The sequence below is a fragment of the Meriones unguiculatus genome, chromosome 18, assembly GCF_030254825.1.
Source record: "Meriones unguiculatus strain TT.TT164.6M chromosome 18, Bangor_MerUng_6.1, whole genome shotgun sequence".
Lineage (NCBI taxonomy): Eukaryota > Metazoa > Chordata > Mammalia > Rodentia > Muridae > Meriones > Meriones unguiculatus.
The window spans coordinates 3,541,078-3,561,077 of record NC_083365.1 but is presented as its reverse complement, the minus strand read 5'-3'; the positions used below and the strand labels follow the sequence as shown (position 1 = coordinate 3,561,077).

At 38.7% G+C, this 20,000-nt stretch overlaps 1 pseudogene; it reads right to left on the bottom strand.

Moving 5' to 3' along the window:
- Positions 1–2,507: 2,507 nt before the first annotated feature.
- On the bottom strand, positions 2,508–5,242 carry LOC110541209 (olfactory receptor 4P4-like; annotated as a pseudogene).
- Between the last annotated feature and the right edge of the window lie 14,758 nt (positions 5,243–20,000).

Sequence of the window (20,000 nt, the reverse complement as noted above, 5' to 3'; positions counted from 1 at the left end):
GATTAAGTAAGACTAAATTAGGCAAGATTAGACCAAAGATAGAAGAATTGTTTTTGGTAGTAAAAAGGCTTAGAAGTACATTCTATGAGCACAAGTACCCAGCCTGACAATTGTCCTTGCTTTATTCTGGAAGCTGGCATAGTTAACTTCCATTACTTCACAAAGCAACTAAAAATTAATATTATAAGGAAGAGCAGTCATTTTAGTTTCAGAGGTTTTACTTTAGTCCATGGTGGTTTGGCTCTCAGTCTTTGAGGCTGTGTTAAGACAGAATATTCCAGTATAGAATGCATAGTAGAGCAAACCTGCCCACTTCATGATAGCCAAGAAGGAAACCGAGAGAAAGGGATGTGGGCATATCAGCATATTTTTCACCAACATACTTAAATGATATATTTCCTCTATTTTGGAATCCCAGTAGTATCAATTGCTGAGGGCCAGTCTGTAACCTATGAGCCTTTGAGGTATATTACAGATCCAAACTCTGAGAGAAGTTGAATTTATAATTTGAGTCTGATAAATAAGGCTCTGGATCCCAGGGCTCAAGTGATGCTCAGAGTCAAGCCACTCTAGCCATATAGTTTGTCAACAGCTTGTGTCCTCTAGGGTTGGAATAATGCTCTGAGATCTTCCCCTGGCAAGGCCCATATCCTCACTTTGTAGGGTCCAGCCTGATGCTGTATAGATCTGAGGGTTTAGTCCACAAGTCCTGAGGCTAAAATCTGAATCATTATGATTTGCACAGTATTGAACATTATGCTATCTCTTGTTTACTTTTATACTTACTTCTCATCATGGGTGGATGCCTCTCCATTCTGGGGTTAGGAAAAAAGTGGTACATAAATGTTGGGTTTATTCTTAACTTTAACAGTACTTATTTTTGTAAGTCTATGCTTAACTCAGAGGCTGCTAACTCACACCAACTTTCTTAGTTCTCATGAACGCAGATTTGTATGTACATAGGTAATCATTCGAACTGATGTAACATGATAGAGGGATAAGTGCTGGAAATTCCTATTTCATCAGTCTGCTAGTGAGTAATAAATAAATGGAGAGGTCACCATTCATAATATGAAAATCCTAATTACAAAACCACATCACTCTCAGGATTCTAAGTATTAAATAGAACAATGGATATAATTATTACATTAATAGCATATTTGCATTGCATTGAATGATTTTATAAACAAAATTGTTTAAAGAGTCAAAATGTACAAATACTGGATTTTTTGAGATTGTGTTATAATTACATTTCTCCCTTTCCCTTCTTCTTTCCAAAGCTCTCATACCTCCTTCCTTGTATTCTTTATTTAAATTCATTACTTCCTTTGACATTATACATACAGAGATAGAAAGAGAGAGAGAGATTGGCAAATATCCATCCTGTTCAGTGAATATACTATTACTTGTATGTATGTTTTTCAGAGTTGCACATTTGCCTCTGGGCAATCAAATGTTATGCTCTCTAGTGGGGATTATAATGTCACTTCACCCACTCTCAAAGGAGGAAGGCAACAAAGTCTTCCTCAGCTATAACATCTACAAACCATATTGCAAACTGGCATTCATGATAGCCCTAACGGTGCAATAATGGCACAAATATATTGGCAGTAACTAACAGCTTTATGATGAAATTAAGCCCTACTTAACAAGAGGGAAATCATACCTAGTACTGGAAACCTAGCTAACTGCTCACTGCTAATAAAATCATGGTTATTGGAAGAGAATCTACAACTGCTAACTTGCTAAACAAGCACAATACCTAACAACAATATAATCATTTGTTCTTATTCCCACAGAGACACATACTCCTCACCACCCAATAAAGAAACCCCTCTTTGCAACAGGCAGAGACCTCTGTAGAAAACAACCAATGAAAATGCAAAGTTGGGTGGCCCAGTCTCAAAGACTATATCTACAAAGCATGCCTACAACTCAGTCTCAGGAAACTTGCAGAGGAGAAGGAGAAAGATTGTGACAGACAGAGGATCAAGGAGTTTGCTATGAGATTGTGTCTACTCATAACAGCAGAAGCTATATCCGCAAAGACTCACCAATATGAGTATGAAACATGAGGTGAGTAAGGATAACAGTAATGGACATAACATTGTTGGGGGTTTTCTCACACATATTTTGTTAACTATAGTAGAAACACCTGAAAGTATATGATTAGGACTTCTCTATCACAGCTAGCTTAGACAAAATCAATTTCCCAAAGTAGAGTAAAATTACTAAATTATACAGCCTTCCTAATTTGCACCAATAATAAAACAATAGCCATTGTGTCTGGGATCATAAAATAAAAAATAAATTCTATTTATGTAAAATAGAAAAGATTTAATTAATTGATTCATCCATGTATACAATCCCCATGGCAAGGGGTCTTATTTCTTTGAGGCATGCAAATTCTGTTGGCTATGCACCATTTTGGTATCTTGCTGTATTGTTCACTTTTACTCTGTAGATAGGACAAAACTGAGAAAAAGACTCCACCACCTTAGGCTTCACTATCCATCAAACAGTTTGTCTTGGCACCACACCTTGTTAATGACATTTTTCATGTCTATATTCCTCAGGTGTAGATGAGAGGGTTGAATAAAGGAGCATTCATAGTGTAGAATACAGCAAATACCTTGTCATCCCAACAGACTTGCCCATTGGAACATAGATAAAGATGAGTGGCAAGAAGAATATGAATACAACTGTGATATGAGAGCCACAGGTAGAAAGGGCTTTGCAGTGGCTCTTGGATGAATGGGTCCTCAAGTTAGACAAAATGATGATATAAGAAATTACCAAGGCTACTGGCATAGAAACAGAGTGGTGGATCAATGGAACAGAACAGAAGACCCAGAAATAAACCCACATACTTATGGACACCTGATTTTTGACAAAGATGCCAAAACCATACAATGGAAAAAAGATAGCATCTTCAACAAATGGTGCTGGTCTAACTGGATGTCTACATGTAGAAAAATGAAAATAGATCCATACTTATCACCCTGCACAAACTGAAGTCCAAGTGGATCAAACACCTCAACATAAAACCAGACATATTAGATTGGCTAGAAAAAAAATGGGGAATACCCTAGAGCTCATTGGAAGAGGAGAAAACTTCCTGAACAGAACACCAACAGCACAGGCTCTAAGAGCTACAATCAATAAATGGGACCTCATGAAATTGAAAAGCTTCTGTAAAGCAAAGGACACAGTCATCAAAACAAAGTGACTGCCTACAGATTGGGAAAGAATCATCACCAACCCTTTATCTGACAGATGACTCATATACAGTATATATAAAGAACTAAAGAAGCTGAAAAGCAGCAAACCAAGTAATCCACTTAAAAAATGGGGAATAGAGCTAAACAGAGAATTCTCTGTAGAGGAATATCAAATGGCAGAGAAGCACTTAAAGAAATGCTCAACCTCATTAGCCATTAGGGAAATGCAAATCAAAACAACCCTGAGATTTCACCTTACACCCATGAGAATGGCCAAGATCAAAAACTCAAGTGACAACACATGCTGGAGAGGTTGTGGAGAAAGGGGAACCCTTCTCCACTGTTGGTGGGAATGTAAACTTGTACAACCACTCTGGAAATCAACTTGGCGCTTTCTCAGACAACTAGGAATAGCGCTTCCTCAAGATCCAGCCATACCACTCCTAGGCATATATCCAAAAGATTCTTAAGTACACAAAAAGGACATTTGCTCAACCATGTTTGTAGCAGCCTTATTTGTAATAGCCAGAAGCTGGAAACAGCCCAGATGCCCCTCAACTGAAGAATGGATGCAGAAACTGTGGTACATCTATACAATGGAATATTACTCAGCAATGAAAAATAAGGAAATCATGAAATTTGCAGGTAAATGGTGGGACCTGGAAAGGATCATCCTGAGTGAGTTGTCCCAGAAGCAAAAAGACACACACGGCATATACTCACTCATATAAACATACAACATAGAATAAACCCACTAAAATCTGTACATCTAAACATACTAAGCAAAAGAGAGGACCCTTACTAAAATGTTCAATCCCCATCCTGAAAGGCAAAGAGGATGGACATCAGAAGAAGAAGAAAACAGGAAACAACCTAGGAACCTGCTACAGAGGGCCTCTGAAAGCCCGAAGAAGAGAACAGGAAACAACCTTGGAACCTGCCACAGAGGGTCTCTGTAAGCCTCTGCCATGCAGACTGTGAAAGCAGATGCTGAGCCTGATGGCCAACTGATGGGCAGAGTGAATAGAATTTTATATAAAAAGTGGGAAATAGTAAGAGCTGGAGAGGACAGGAACTCCACAAGGAGAGCAACAGAACAAGAAAATATGAACACAGGGAACTTCCCAGAGACTCATACTCCAACCAAGGACTATTCATGGAGATAACCTAGAACCCTGACAATGCAGCCACTTCTGATGAGAACTGATAGACTAAGATCAGAAAGAAGGATAGGAGGACCTCCCCTATCAGTGTCCTTGCGGAGCAGCATGCAAGCAGAAAGGGGGGGGAGGGTGGGACCTTGAGGGGAGGGGGGAGGGGCCTAAGGGGGGATACAAAATGAATAAAGTGTAATTAATAAAAGTTAAATTAAAAAAAAAGAAATTACCAAGGCAACAAAGATCAAAATGGACAGCACTCTTTGTAGTGGTAATAATTATAACAATTAGGAGTCTTGTGTCAGTGCAGGCCAGTTTCAGCAAAAGAAATATGTCACAGAAGTAGTGGTCTATTTCATTTTGACCACAAAAGGGAAGTCTGATAATTACCAATATGTGCACAAGTGAATGTATAAAAGCACCAATAACTGAGGCTATCACAAGGGTGTAACACACCTGTCTATTCATGGTGATCATGTAATAAAGGGGTTTGCAAATGGCTACAAATCTATCATAGGCCATCACTACCAAGATAAATATCTCAGTTGCACCAAAGAAGTGGGTATAATACATCTGGGACAGACAGCCATTGTAGGAGATAGTGTTGCATTGTACCAATAAGTCTATAATCAATTTGGGGGCTACTGTAGAAGTGAACCAGACATCCATGAAGGACAGGTAGCTGAGAAAAAAATACATTGGCTGCTCACTAAGATGGCTGCTCCTGATGGTGCAAAGAATGAGCAGGTTTCCACGGAGAATTGCAGTATAGCAAAGCAAGAACAACACAGAACACATTACCTTGACATCTTCATTATGGAAAAGTCCCAATAAGATAAATTCTGTGAGGTTTTCATATCCCATTGCTCCTGTGTGCTTGATTATATAAAGGGAAAGGATACTGTGCCCAAAGCATTGGTCTTTCAAAACTTTTGACTTATTTTCAAAGTCATTTTTTAATCAATAAATGTATTCATTGACTGTTTAAGATAATTCAATTGTAAATTTGTTACTTTAAAAAGAGCAATGCATGGAATACTTGAAAGTACAGTAAGTTCATTCATGAGAACAGATGCACAAAGTGATATTAATAAATTAATTACAGTGCAAATAAAAATTAATTTTAGTTGTTGGAGAAATTCCAAAGCTTTACACTTAGTAGAAACAAGGTAGATATCTGAAAAGTTAAACACATACTCTTAGTTCAAAATCGAGATACAAGGTCACATGTTGGCAGCATGGAATTGTGTTTTGTTAAAAGAAAATGTTATTATAATTCTGAGTCCTTCAAAATTACTAAAATTACTGAATTCTGAAAATGTGTGCTAGCACTCTACACTCTGCTTCAGTGGAATCAATAACATTAATGAACTTCTTCATATCAATCCTAGAAATGTTATTGAAACCTACTATAAAAATAAATACTAAAGGTGATAAAGAACAAATAGCAAAGTTTTGGAGAAGAATGTTCGAGCATAAGAGTGACTTCCAAGATTTCCCCTTATTTTCCAGTCTGTTCTAGAGGCCCGCACTGGTGTCATCAATTACTCATATTCTGGTATTATTTCTTTTTGGACAGATGTTAGCACCTACAGAGACACAGAGCACATCCAGAGGAATGCCTTCACTTCAACTGTTTCAACCATTTTCATCTTTAAATTGAACCACATTGTTTTTTACTTTACCAGATACTCTGCATATGCATGATGATATACCTTAAAATGTCAGTGAAAAATATAAAATATTTTTCTTCTTTTTTTAATATACTTTATGTAAATATAGTAACTGGTCTAAAATGTGTCAAAAGATGTTCCACTCAAGACAACTTTATAGAAGTAAATCAATTAATCAACTTTATTAACAAATGAAAATGTACTTTACTATAAAGAATTAGAGCAGTGAGAGATCAATGCCTTTTGCCCTGTATGGAAGTACAAGTAAATCTTCAGCAAAAGCTCATTTGAAACACACACACACAAAGAAAGATTATGTATAGCATTTTATATACTGATCCGAATTCCACTCATTGATTTCAAGTTAATACATTATTGTCTAACTATTCCCCAAATCTTTGAAAGTGTCAAATGAAAAAAGGTACAGTTGGAAATCTAAAATCCAGTAAATGTCTAATATACACTTAGAAGTGAGTATAGACCATGTGTCTCTTTCTGCTTCTGGGTTACCTCACTCAAGATGATCTTCCCTAATTCCACCCATTTGCCTGCAAATTTCATGATTTCCTTGTCTTTAATATCTGAGTAATATTCCATTGTATAAATGTTACATAATTTCTGTATGCATTCCTCAGTTAAGGGATATCTATGTTTTTTTTTCCAGATTTTGGCTATAATGAATAAAACTGTACACGGTTGAACTAATGTCCTTGTTGTGTGGTTGAGCATCTTCCAGATATATGCCCTGGAGTGGTATAGCTGGATCTTGAGGTAGCACTCTTCCTTATTTTCTGAGAAAGTGCCAGATTGATTTCCAAAGTAGTTGTACTACAATAAATAGTCCTAAAAAAGCAAAACAGCAAAGAAGACCCTAGGGAAGATGCTTAATCCTCACTCAGAAGGGCAAACAAGATAGACATCGGAAGCAGGAGAAGACAGAGAACAAGACAGGAGCTTACCACTGACAGCAGCTGAAAGACTACCCAGCAGGATTTTGAAGCAGACACTGAAACTCATAGCCAAATGTTGGGCAGAGTGCAGGAAATCTTATTGAAGAAGAGGGAGAAAGATCTGGAAGGAACAGGAGTTCCAGAAGGAAACCAACCCAGCCAAAAATTCTGGGTTCTGGCGATCCTGCAGAGATCGATGCACTAACCAAGGACCATGCATGGAGAGGACCTAGACCCCCTGCTCAGCTGTAGCCCATGGCCAGCTCAGTCTCCATGGGTTTGCCCTAGTAAGGGGAGCAGAGACGGTCTCTGGCACGAACTCAGTTGCCTGCTCTTCGATCATCTTCCTCCGGCAGGGTGGCCTTACTAGGCCATAGAGAAAGAGGATCCAGGCATTCCTGATGAGACCTGATAGGCTAGGATCAGACAGTAGGAGAGGAAGACTTGCTCTATCAGTGGACTGAGGAAAGAAGAGGGCGGGACTGGGAGGAGGTGAGGGAGAGGGCAACAGTCAGGATACAAAGTGAATAACTGTAATTTATAATAATAATTATGATAATGGAAATGCAAATTAAACAACAATGTAATATTAATCTGAGTTGTCAGCATTGCACATATATAACTTAAAATCTTTTTTAAGACAAAATTTAATGACAGACTAGGATGTAAGTATTTACCTGAAGAGGATTTTAAATTCAGCAACATGGCTACTCTGGCTAGAATATAGACATGCTCTCAAAACATACCTTTAATTTCAAATAATGAAGGTAAAGTTGGTTTGCAGAAGGAAGCATTGAGTTAGAAGTTCATTCTTGAGTTTAGGGCAGGGCAGCAGAGACAATTTTACCTGGAGAGTTTTTTAGAGACAGGTTTCAGAGACAACCAGCTAGACACAGTGAAGACAGATGAACCAGAGAATGAGAAAGAACCAAAGATTAGAACAGATTGCTAGAGTTACTTTGAGACCAAGCAGGTCATTTCAGTAAAAATCTGAGAGAAGCCAAATTGATTCAGTCAGCTTGGAGGAAGAATTTGAGCCAGAATAGGCTGAGTTGAACCAGCTAGCAAGAGTTCTGAAAGAAATAGAAAGGGTGAGTTTATTCAATAGTGACTCTTGAAAACATTCTAGGGCTGAAAACATTCTAGTCCTACATAATATTAAGCAGAGAATAAAATCTTCCAGAACGAGGCCTAGGAGAGCAGAAGAAGGCAATAAGCATCAGAGACAGCAATTACATCAGTCAAATAAAAGACAATTTATACTTAATAATAATTTACATTTAATAATAATAAAGAACCTTACTAAACATTCAAAAGAATATTCATTGCAGCCTTATAAACACTTTAAATAAGGAAAAATCTCTAAATTCATACTCGTTACAAAGCAGAAATAGAGCATGATACATTTTTACTGTGGAATATAAAGCAGGCACTTCAGTAACTTAACTGTATCTGTAAGGAGAATAATATACTGCAAGCATAAATCATAAAGAGTTTCAACTATGGCCCAAATCTAATAATGAGTATATGAAAAAAATCATACCCAGCTAATTTCTATGAGTACCTAAGTGTGTATAAATGGAGTTTAAAAGGTTTGGAATGACATGGTTACATCTGACACAGAACATCCAAGAAATCTAAGACAACATAAAAAGACAAAACCTAAGAATAATAGGAATAGAGGAAAAAGAAGATTCCCTCCTCCAAGGCCCAGAAAATGTTTTTAACAAAATCATTGAAGAAAATTTCCCCAACTTAAAGTAGAGTCTTTCAGAGGACATCTGTGATAGCCTTTTGTCCTGTTCCCTGTCTTCTCCTGCTTCCGATGTCTATTGCATTTGTCCTTCTGAATGAATATTGAGCACCTTTCCTAGGCTCTTCCTTGTATTTAGCTTCTTTAGGAATATAGATTTTAGTATGTTTACCCTATATTATGTGGTTAATAGCCACAATCAACAAGATAGACAAACACTTTGCCAAACTAATCAAAAGGCAGAGAGAAACTCTCCAAATAAAGTCAGAGTCTGAGGTACAGAGAACCAAGATTTATTCCATTGTTTTCTAGGGACAAGCAACAAAAACACAGTAATATCCTTTCTTGTCATGGTGGGATGTCTCATGTGAGTTTCTTACTCTCTAGAATTGTATCCTGACAACCTCGGTGAAAACCCTGCAGAACTCATTCTCATAATGAACTTCTCATTAGATTCAGTCTTGCACCTACTAGCTAACTCTTATTATTTCCTGATATCTTTGTAAAGTTAGTTTGTACTTTTCTTTTTGTTTTCTTTCTTTATTATTATTAATTACATTTTATTAACTCTGTATCTCAGCTGTATTCCACTCCCTTATTCCCTCCCAATCCCACCCTCCCTCCTTCAGCTTCTCCCTGCCCCTTTCCAAGTCAACAGATTGGGGAGGATCTCCTGCCCTTTCATCTGGCCCTGTTTTACCAGGTATCTTCAGGGCTGGCTGCAAAGTCCTCCTCTGTGGCCTAGCAGGACTGCTCCTCCCTTGGAGGGTGGGGAGGTCAAAGAGCCTGCCATTGAGTTCCTGTCAGAGATAGTCCCTGTTCCCATTACTATGGGAAAACAATTGGTTATTGAGCTACCATGAACTTGGTCAGAGCAAAGTTCTAGGTTATATCCATACATGGTCCTCGGTTGGAGAAATAGTTTCAGAAAAAAAACCCTGTGCCCAGATATATATGGTCCTTGTGTGGCTCCTATCCTTTCCCCGTCATACTAACTCCCCTTCTGCCAAAGGTTTGGTTATGAGTCTTAGTATCTGTTTTGAAACGCTGCTTGGTAGGGTCTTTCAGATGCCTTCTGCGGTAGACTCCTGTCATACATCCAATGCACATCCCATTTGTCTTTCTAAGTGAGGATTGATCATCTTACCCCGTGTCTGCTTTCTTGTTTATCTTCTTTAGGTGTATAGATGTCATTATGTTTATCATATCTTGTAGGTCTATATAAGCAAGTATGTACAATGTTTGTCTTTCTCCTTCTGGGATACTTCACTCAGAATGATCTTTTCTAGGTCCCACCATTTGCCTGCAAATTTCATGATTTCCTCATTTTTGGTTGCTGAGTAGTATTCCATTCTGTAAAAATACCGCAATTTCTGTATCCATTCCTCCGTTGATGGATATCTGGGTTGTTTCCAGGTTCTGGCTATTACAAATAAAGCTGCTACAAACATGGTTGAGCACTTGTTGTGTACTTGAGCAAATTTTGGGTATATACCTAGCAGTGGTATAGCTGGGTCTTGAGTAAGCATCAGACTGACTTCCAAAGTAGTTGTACCACTTTACATTCCCACCAGCAATGGAAGAGGGTTCCCCATTCTCCACAACCTCTCCAGCATGTGTTGTCACTGAGTTTTTCATCTTGGCCATTCTGATGGGTGTAAGGTGAAACCACAGGGTCGTTTTGATTTACATTTCTCTAATTGCTAATGAGGTTGAGCATTTCTTTACGTGTTTCTCTGCCATTCGATAATCCTCTATCAAAAATCTCTGTTTAGCTCTGTTCCCCATTTTTTAATTGGATTACTTTGTTGCTTTTCAGCTTCTTTAGTTCTTTATATATACTGGATATTAGCCCTCTGTCAGATAAAGGGTTAGTGAAGATTCTTTCCTAATCTGTAGGCAGTCGTTTTGTTTTGATGACAGTGTCCTTGGCTTTACAGAAGCTTTTCAGTTTCATGAGGTCCCATTTATTGATTGTTGCTCTTAGAGCCTGTGCTGTTGGTGTTCTGTTCAGGAAGTTGTCTCCTGTGCCAATGAGTTCGAGGCTGTTCCCATTTTTTTTTTCTGACCGATTTAGAGTATCTGGTTTTATGTTTAGGTCTTTGATCCACTTGGACTTTAGTTTTGTGCAGGGTGATAAATATGGATCTATTTTCATTTTTCGGCATGTAGACATCCAGTTGGACCAGCACCATTTGTTGAAGATGCTGTCTTTTTTTTCCATTGAATGGATTTGGTTGCTGGGTTTATTTCTGGGTCTTCTATTCAGTTCCATTGATCCTCCATTCTGTTTCTATGCCAATACCATGCAGTTTTTATTACTATTGCTCTGTAGTACAGCTTGAGATCTGGGATGGAGATACCTACAGATGATCTGTTGTTGTACAGGTATTGTTTTGGAGAATCTGGGTTTTGTTTTTTGTTTCTCCATATGAAGCTGACAATCTTTTTTTCAATGTCTGTAAAGAATTGAGTTGGTATTTTGAAGGGAATTGCATTGAATCTATAGATTGCTTTTGGCAGAATAGCCATTTTCACAATGTTAATCCTACCAATCCGTGAGCATGGGAGATCTTTCCATCATCTGATATCTTCTTCAATTTCTTTTTTCAGAGAGTTGAAGATTTTCTGAAACAGGTCTTTCCCTTAATTGGTTAGTGTCACCCCAAGGTACTTTATGTGGTTAGTGGCTATTGTGAAGGGTGTTGCTTCCCTTATTTCTTTCTCAGACCTTTTGTCTTTGGTATACAGGAGGGCTTCTAATTTTTTTTTTTGAGTTGATTTTGTATTCTGCCACTTTGCTGAAGGTGTTTATCAGTTGAAGGAGTTCTCTGGTTGAATTTTTGGGGCCGCTCATGTATACTATTATATCATCTGCAAATAGTGACACTTTGACCTGTTCCCTTCCGATTTGGATCCCCTTGGTCTCCTTTAGTTGTCTTATGGCTCTGGCTAGGACTTCAAGTACTATGTTGAAGAGGTATGGAGAGAGTGGGCAGCCTTGTCTTCTCCCTAATTTCAGTGGGGTTGATTTAAGTTTCTCTCAAATGAGTTTGATGTTGGCTATAGGCTTGCTGTATATTGTCTTTACTATGTTTAGATATGTGCATTGTATCCCTGATCTCTCCAAGACTTTAAACATGAATGGGTATTGGACTTTGTCAAATGCTTCTTTTGCATCTAAGGAGACGATCATGTGGTTTTTCTCCTTCAGTTTGTTTATGTGGTGGAATACATTGATGGATTTCCGTATGTTGAACCACCCTTGCATGCCTGGGACGAAGCCTATTTGGTCATGGTGGATGATATCTTTGATGTGTTCTTGTATTCAGTTTGCAAGTATTTTATTGAGTATTTTTGCATCAATGTTCATTAGAGAGATAGGCCTGAAGTTCTCTTTTTTTTGGGTCTTTTTGTTGTTTAGGTATCAAGGTGACTGTGGCTTAGTAGAATGAGTTTGGTAATGTTCCTTCTGTTTCTATTTTGTGGATTAGTTTGGAGAGAATTGGAGTTAGAACTTCTTTGAAGGTCTGGTAGAATTCTGCACTGAAACCATCTGGCCCAGGACTTTTTTTGGAAGGGAGACTGTTGGTGACTGCTTCTATTTCCTTGGGGGAAATAGGACTATTCAATCTTTCTACCTGATCTTGACTTAATTTTGGTAAATGGAATCTATCAAGAAAATTGTCCATTTCTTTTAGATTTTTGAACTTTGTGGCATGTAGGCTTTTGTAGTATGACCTAATGATTGTTTGGATTGCCTTAGTGTTTGTAGTTATGTCCCCCTTTCATTTCTGATTTTGCTGATTTGGATATTTTCTCTCTGCCTTTTAGTTAGTTTGGATAAAGGTTTGTCTATCTTGTTGATTCTTTCAAAGAACCAGTTCTTGGTTTCATTGATTCTTTGAATAGTTTTATTTGTTTCTAGTTGATTGACTTTTGCTCTGAGTTTGATTATTTCCAGCTGTCTGCTCCTCTTGGGTGCATTTGCTTCTTTTTTCTCTAGGGCTTTCAGTTGGGCGATTGAGTTGCTTGTATGAGATGTCACAATTTTTTTCTTGAAGGCATTTAGTGGTATAAATTTTCTGCTGAGCACTGCTTTCATTGTATTCCATAAATTAGGGTATGTTGTTCCTTCATTTTCATTGAATTCTAGGAAGTCTTTAATTTTGTTCTTTATTTCTTACTTAACCCAGCTATCATTGAGCAGCAAGATGTTCAGTTTCCATGTGCTTGTAGGCTTTTTTTTTAATTCCAATGTTGTTGATGTTTAGCTTTATTCCATTGTGGTCAGATAGAATACAGGGGGTTATTTCAATCTTCTTGTATCTGTTGAGGCTTGCTTTGTGACCAACTATATGGTCTATTTTGGAGAAGGTTCCATGAGGTGCTGAAAAGAAGGTATACTCTTTTGCATTTGGGTGGAAAGTTCTGTAGATGTCTATTAGGGCCATTTGATTTAGGACCTCTGTAAGTGCCTTTATTTCTTTATTAGGTTTCTGTCTAGTGAAACCTAGTGAAAGTGGAGTGTTGAAGTCTCCACTATCAAGGTGTTGGGATTGACGTGTGATTTAAGTTTTAGTAATGTCTCGTTTATGAATGTAGGCGCTCTTTTATTTGGGGCATAGATGTTCAGAATTGTGATGTCCTCTTGGTGGATTTTTCCTTTGATGAGAATGTAGTGTCCCTCCTCATCTTTTTTGATTAATTTTGGTTGGAAGTCTATTTTATTAAATATTAGGATAGCTACCCCAGGTTGTTTTCTAAGTCTGTTTGCTTGAAAGACATTTTTCCATCCCTTTACTCTGTTTATCTTTGTTGCAGAGGTGTGTTTCTTGTATGCAGCAGAATGTTGAATCCTGTTTTTACACCCATTCTGTTAGTCTGTGTCTTTTAATTGGGGAGTTGTGTCCATTGATGTTGATAGATAATAGTGACCAATAAATGTTAGTTTCTTTTTTATTGGAGTCAGTGGTCTTACTGTGTTTCATTGCTTGTTTTCTTTTCATTTTTGTTGGGATATTATCTGTATGCCATGTTTTCTTGGGTGAAGTTGTTTTTATTGGATTGGAGTTTTCCTTCTAGTATCTTCTGTAGGGCTGGTTTGCTGTGTAGATATTGCGTAAATTTAGTTTTGTCATGGAATATTTTGTTTTCTCCATCTATGTTGATTGAAAGCTTTGCAGGGTATAGTAGTCTGGGTTGACATTTGTGATCTCTTAGTCTCCATGACACTTGCTCAGGCCCTTCTGGCTTTCATAGTTTCTGATGGGATGTCTAGTGTGATTCTGATAGGTTTACCTTCATATGTTACTTGGCCTTTTTCCCTTGCTGCTTTTAATATCTTTTCTTTGTTCTGTAGATTTAGTGTTTTGACTATGATGTGATGTGGTGTGTTTCTTTTCTGGTCTAGTCTATTTGATGTCTGTAGGCCTCTTGTATATTTATGGACATCTCTTTCTTTAAGTTGGGAAAATTTTCTTCTATGATTTTCTTGAAAATATTTTCCAGACCTTGGAGCCTGGAGTCTTCTTTTTCACCAATTCCTATTATTCTTAGATTTCGTCTTTTCATGGCATCCTTGATTTCTTGGATATTTTGTATTTGGGACTTTTCTGATTTTACTTTTTCTTTGAGAGAAGTATCAATTTCTGCAAGTATATCTTCAGCTCCAGAGATTCTCTTCCATCTCTTGTATTCTGTTGGTGATGCTTACTTTTGTGGTTCCTGTTCTTTTCTCCAAGTTCTCCAGCTCAAGGGTTTTTTCAGTTTGTGTTTTCTTTACTGAGTCTAATTCTGTTTTAATGCCTTGCATCATTTCCTTCATCTGTTTGAATGTGGATTCCTGTCTCTCTATGATGGTCTCTATTTTTTTGTTCATTTCCTTTCTATATGCCACTAATTTTATCTCTACCTGTGCCTCTATTTGTTTGGCTATGTTTGCCTGTGTTTCTTTAAGAATTTTGTCAGGTTGAGCGATTTGCCATAGGGTATCAATTTGCTCCTGCACGAGGTCAATCCTCTGATTGAACACCATCAAGCTTCCTTTTAGAGAAGAGCATGTCTGATTGCATGCGGGTTGATGCCCCAGGCCCCGCCTCTGAGAAAAAGGTATCGGACGGGTCTGATGCTCTTTGGGTGGATGACACCTAAATGAACATCTGTACAAAGTCCCAATTTATTTCTAATATCAGAGATCAGACCTCTACTCTTGCCTGATGCGTCTAAAACAAAAAGGGGGAACTGTAGAGAGCTGCGGAATGCTATGCCTTAAAGATGGAGCTGGTTTCCACCTTCCACCTTCCCGATGGTGAGTGCTCTCTGTCATGAACAATTCCACATTTGGCTAAGGCTGAGGGTCTGGCTTGCTTCCATGTATGTGGACCTATCTGCATTGCCCACGTGGCACGCCTGGGTTGGCTACCCAGAGGCTATTTAAGCTGTGGGCTGGCTTTCCCCAGGGTCCGAGGATTGTTCAATGTTCCTGAATAAACTGCATTGAAAAAAAAAAAAAAAGAAAGAAAAAAAAAAGAATTTTGTCTATTTCTTCTTTCTTTACCTCCAATTGACTGGCCAAGTCTTTGAAAGATTTGTTCATTTCCTCTTTAACTGACTGAATTTGCATGGTTATTGTTCTGAGAGAGTTGTTTGTTTCCTCTTTATGAGCCTCAAATAGTTGGGTAAACAGCTTTAAAGTCATTTTCCTGTGCTTCTGATGAATTGGGGTATCAGCCAATTTTGGGGTTGCTGGTGAAGTCATGATGTCCTGATTTATGTTGGAAGTGTTCTTTTGCCTACCCCTGGCCATTGGCTTATCTGAAACCTTTCCTGTTTGTTTTTGGGTTCTGCAGTTCAGACTGGTATTGTCTCTCTCTTGCATCTGGAGAGTTCTTCAGGAAGCTGAGAGAGGTCCCGTTTCCTCAGTGTGTGCTGAGGACTAGCTGTACCTGTGGGAGAAAAGTATGCAGGCACAAATGGGGCAAATGCAGGCATGCACGTGTGTGTGTGTGTGTATGTGTGTAGAAGTGTGTATGGAAGTGTGTCTCGGGGGACAGAATAATATTGAATCCTTGAGTGTGTGGGAGGGGCACTACACTGTATAGGTAGCAGGCGCTAGCGATGGTTGAGGCACAATTTTTGACATTAACTGCCTTAACTCCTCAATTGGACCCACAGAACAGGGGCTTCAATGTCCCAAGTGACTCTCTGTTTCCCAAAGTGTGTATGTTGGTGGGAGCGGTTTGTTTGATGCCTGGCTTCTGTTTTAGAAGGACCCTGAATCTGGGGCTCTGCAGATTCTCAAGGGTGCACTCACTCTCAGGGAGGTCACTTGGCAGGGATTGAGGTATCCAAGCTCTCTGCTCTCTGGTTTGGCCCTGCTTGTTTGATGTGCTCTGCCAGCTCAGTGCTGCTGCCACTGCTAGGTTAGGAGGCCCTGCGGCTGCTGCCGATCTCAAAGTGGTCATATCAGCTGGGATCTGGATAACCAAGCTCTCTGTTCTCTGGTTTGAACTTGGTTGGTCTTAAGCTGGAGGGTTGATGTGCCCCGCCAGCTCAGTGCTGCTCTGCACCCAGGTTAGGAAATCCTGCTGTAGCTGGAGACTACTTTGCCAGTCCAGATGCTTTCTGGGAAGTCCTGGGGGCTCTCCACTGTGCTCTCCAAGCTTGGGAGGCCCAGCGCCTGGTATGCCCAATTTGTATGGTGTTTCTGCTTAGTTTTGGTGAGTATATAGCATATTCTCTGTCACTGTGGGGTTGGGCGGGCCGTATAGTCAGTGATCACCATCCTGTGGAGTATGGTGGCTAGCAGACTCGGGCCCTGGGAGGATGGTGCCATTGCGCGGGTCTGGGACTCTGAGACCGGTACTGCTGGCAGTTGCCACTAAAGGGCTAGGAGCTCCGCCTCCACAGCTGCAGACCCCAGGCAGTTAGGTCTGAGCTGAGAATCTTGCTGAATCTACTGTGCCAAGGAGGAAGGAGGTCTGGGGGAGGGGAGTGCCAGAGATCAAAGGATCATATCTCTCCTTCCCCAAACAAGTCCACCTTTTCAAATCTCTAACACTAGATAGGAGAGAGAGAGAGAGAAAAAAAAAGAATAAAGAGGAAAAGGAAAAGATCCCTGAATAAAGTCAGGGGTTAGAAAATGGGCAATATTATCATTAGACTACTTTCTGTTGATTAGGGGTATCAAAACCCTTGGGGCAAGTTTGATCTTCTCCATAAGGATATCTAAATTTTACTTCTTGTTATTTCTTCTTTGCACACAACTAATAACAAACCATGACCAACAACAACCAACAACCACAATACAAACCACTTCTTGAAGCCCTAGCACTTATATATGCTCTGAAAAGTCTCCATAATTCCAAGCATCATAATTTTAGAAGCTATCTACTGCTGGCAAAATCACGCCCCTGCCAGAGCATGAGGCAAATCATAGTCACCTGCTGTGGACAATCTGAAGCATCACCATACCTCAGGCGTGCTGATTAAAATTAAACATATTCTTATATTATTTCTGTTTTTTTAAGAAACCAAAATTCCACATTTATCACTACAATTTTAACATTAATATTCTTCATTTCAGAATATTAATGAATAATGATAAAATTAATATTCTTCTTTAATGTAAAAATGTTTGCTTTTCCTTTACTAATATTTTCATCAGCATTCAGTTCAAAAGCTAATAAAATAACATATTTTTAATATAAAATTTTATTTCAGCACCTGAAATATTTCTTTGGGTCATCCAGTTTTTGATTAATTTGTCAACATATCCCAATAGCCTACCTTAAAGTGATTATTCTATTGATTCTGACAAATATAAACATTTTTATCTTAAACTACCCTAAGTATTTAAGCCATAAGTACATTTGCTGTACTTAACCTAACACTTTGTAATAAATGAAACACTATCATTAGTATGTCTAAGAGAAAACTTTTTAAAATTATTATGATCTTTTATTTTTATTTTTAATTACAGTTTATTCCCTTTGTATCCCACCAGTAGCTCCCTTCCTCTTTACCTCCCAAGCTCATCCTCCCTCCCTCTTTTTCACCCATACCCCTCCCCCAGTCCACTGATAGGGGAGGTCCTTCTGCCTTTCCATCTGATGCTGTTCTATCAGTTCTCATCAGGAGTGGCTGCACTGTCTTCCTTTGTGGTCTGGTAAGCCTGCACCCCACTGAGGGAGAGGTGATCAAAGAACAGGCCAATCACTTTATGTCAGAGACAGTCCCTATTTTCCTTACTAGGGAATCCACTTGGATACTGAGCTGTCATGGGTAACATCTGTGCAGAGGTTCTAGGTTATCTCTACGAATGGTCCATGGTTTGAGTATCAGTCTCAGAAAACACCCCTGTGTCCAGAATTTTTGGTTCTGTTGCTTTCCTTGTGGAGCTCCTGTTCCCTCCAGATCTTTCTATCTCCCCTTCTTTCCAAATATTCCCTGCACTCTGCCCAAAGTGTGACTATGATTCTCAGCATCTTCTTTGATACTCTGCAGGGTAGAATATTTCAAAGGCCCTCTGTGGTAGGCTCCTGTCCTGTTCCCTGTTTTCTCCCTCTTCAGATGTCCATCCACTTTGCCTTTCTGAATGAGGATTGAGCATCTTACCCAGAGTCCTCCTGCTTGATTAGCTTCTTTAGGTGTACAGATTTTAGTACATTTATCCTATATTATATATCTAATATCCACATATAAGTGAGTATATACCATGTATGTCTTTCTGCTTCTGGGATACCACACTCAGGATGCTCTTTTCTAGGTCCCACCATTTTCATGTAAATTTCATGACTTCCTTGTTTTTAATTGCTGAATAGTATTCCATTGTGTAAACACAATAGTATTCCATTGTGTACCACAATTTCTGTATCCATTCCTCAATGAAATGCAAATCAAGATGACCCTGAGATTTCATCTTACACCCATCAGAGTGGCTAAGATAAAAAATTCAAGTGATAGCACATGCTGGAGAGGATGTGGAGAAAGGGGATCCATCCTCCATTGTTGGTGGGAATATAAACTTGTTAAACCACTTTGGAAATCAATCTGGTGCTTTCTCTAACAATTAGGAATAGTGCTACATCAAGATCCAGCTATACAACTCCTAGGCATATATCCAAAAGATGCTCAAGTTTTCAACAAGGACATTTGCTCAACCATGTTTGTAGCAGCTTTATTTCTAATAGCCAGAAGTTGGAAACAACCCAGATGTCCTCAGCTGAGATATCTTAACAATTAAATTAGAAAATACCAAATCAGAAAAAGGGAATAATGGTTAAAAAAAGAATCATTATGACTGAAACATAAATATTGAGAGAAGAGCATCAGAGATTTTCAAGAGTAAATTTTTTTTTCTCTGAATACTGTTAGTGTTTTATATAAATAAACACATTGTAAGAGTTCTGGGTTAATTTCCAAATAGAAAAGAGATTCCGTCAAGTGCATGCATTTTCCCTTAGAATAGCACCTTTTGTAATTATTTTAAAGTGGAACAATGCTGAATCCAAGAAATAACACAGGTTGATGATATGATCAAAATGTCTTTGTAAAAAGAACTGAAGTATACATGAATAGGGGAACCCTCCTCCACTGCTGGTGGGAATGTAAACTGGTACAACCACTCTGGAAATCAATTTGGCGCTTTCTCAGACAACTAGGAATAGCGCTTCCTCAAGATCCAGCCATACCACTCCTAGGCATATATCCAAAAGAGGCTCAAGTACACAATAAGGACATTTGCTCAACCATGTTTGTAGCAGCTTTATTTGTAATAGCCAGAATCTGGAAACAGTCCAGATGCCCCTCAACTGAAGAATGGATGCAGAAATTGTGGTACATCTACACAATGGAATATTACTCAGCAATGAAAAACAAGGAAATCATGAAATTTGCAGGCAAATGGTGGGAAATGAAAAGGATCATCCTGAGTGAGCTGTCCCAGAAGCAGAAAGACATACACAGTATATACTCACTCATATAGACATATAACATAGGATAGACCTACTAAAATCTGTACTTCTAAAGAAACTAATCAAGAGAGAGAACCCTGACTAAAACCCTCAATCTCCATCCTGAAAGGCAAAGAGGAAGGACATCAGAAGAAGAAGAAGAAAACAGGAAACAAGTTAGGAACTTGCCACAGAGGGCCTCTGAAAATCTCTGCCCTGCAGACTATCAAAGTAGACGCTGAGACTTATAGCCAACTGTTGGACAGAGTGCATGGAATCTTATGTAAGAAG